The following is a 1398-nucleotide window of genomic DNA, read 5'->3' as shown; positions in this document are numbered from 1 at the left end:
GTCTTCCTACCTCCATGACACTTGACTCTGCAGTCCACCCTACCTAAGGATTAATTGCATACTGTAAACTTATGTACTGTATGCATGCTCAATGTTTTATTTTAATATATGACTATCTACATATTCAAAGTAAAGTTCACTACAAATGTCTATAGTACTATGGCTATTGCTATAGGTTTTTGATGTGTTAGACTATATTGCAAGTAGCCTATATCAGTGGTTCCCCTAAATCCCACCTTATCTGCTGATATTTCAATCATGCAATTCAGTAACAGGCTAGCTAACACTTGTAACCAATTAGCACGAAGCAATGACATTTTAAAATATACTGGGGTTCTACGCTAAGCTTACAACTATTTGATACAATGTAGGCTACTGTTAAAAAACAAAAACAAAAAAAAACACTGGAGCTAACTGGCAGAAGTAGTGTGAAAATGCCTTGTGCTAGCTGTATTTTCGTTTTCTTCTTACCTCTGTGGCACTACTGTCCTCTGCTGCAGAAGTTGAATTTAAACCTTTTGAAAAGAGTTCGGTTAATTTTACGCATTTAGCAGCATCTGACTTAAGAGCCCTTTTTTTGCTTTCTCAAAGTTTATCTGCACGCCTTTCCTTTTTTACGGTCCATTATCTAGCTTTTACTAAAAAAATTAGCTCGTGTTGCACTCTCTCTGATGACGTGCTTGATTTTGACTGAACGGTTCGGTCGGCCCATCTCGGGACCAGGCGGCCGGCTGTTGCCGACTGGGCCAAATGCTTAACATTTATTTATTATTAACATTATTATATAAAAACAAAATGACTATCTACATAATCAAAGTAAAAGACGCTACATATGTCTATAGTACTGTGGCTATTGCTATAGGTTTTTGATGTGTTAGACTATATTGCAAGTAGCCTATATCAGTGGTTCCCCTAAATCCCACCTTATCTGCTGATATTTCAATCATGCAATTCAGTAACAGGCTAGCTAACACTTGTAACCAATTAGCACGAAGCAATGACATTTTAAAATATACTGGGGTTCTACGCTAACCTTACAACTTTTCTGCACCGCCTTTCCTTTTTTACGGTCCATTATCTAGCTTTTACTAAAAAAATTAGCTCGTGTTGCACTCTCTCTGATGACGTGCTTGATTTTGACTGAACGGTTCGGTCGGCCCATCTCGAGACCAGGCGGCCGGCCGTTGCCGACTGGGCCAAATGCTTAACATTTATTATTATTAATATTATTATTGTTGTAACCATAGAAAAATCGTGCAAGTGATAAAAACCTGTCCTATGTGCTGTTGGCCCGTAAAAACAATTTTATTTATATATATTTAGAAAAAATCTGACCGGCACCACATTAAACAAAATGGTCCGGCCCCTCTGGCATTTGCCAGAATTGCCAGATGGCCA

Source organism: Sinocyclocheilus rhinocerous, unplaced genomic scaffold (assembly GCF_001515625.1).
Source record: "Sinocyclocheilus rhinocerous isolate Xijiao unplaced genomic scaffold, SAMN03320098_v1.1 scaffold1238, whole genome shotgun sequence".
Lineage (NCBI taxonomy): Eukaryota > Metazoa > Chordata > Actinopteri > Cypriniformes > Cyprinidae > Sinocyclocheilus > Sinocyclocheilus rhinocerous.
This window is presented reverse-complemented; position numbering follows the sequence as displayed.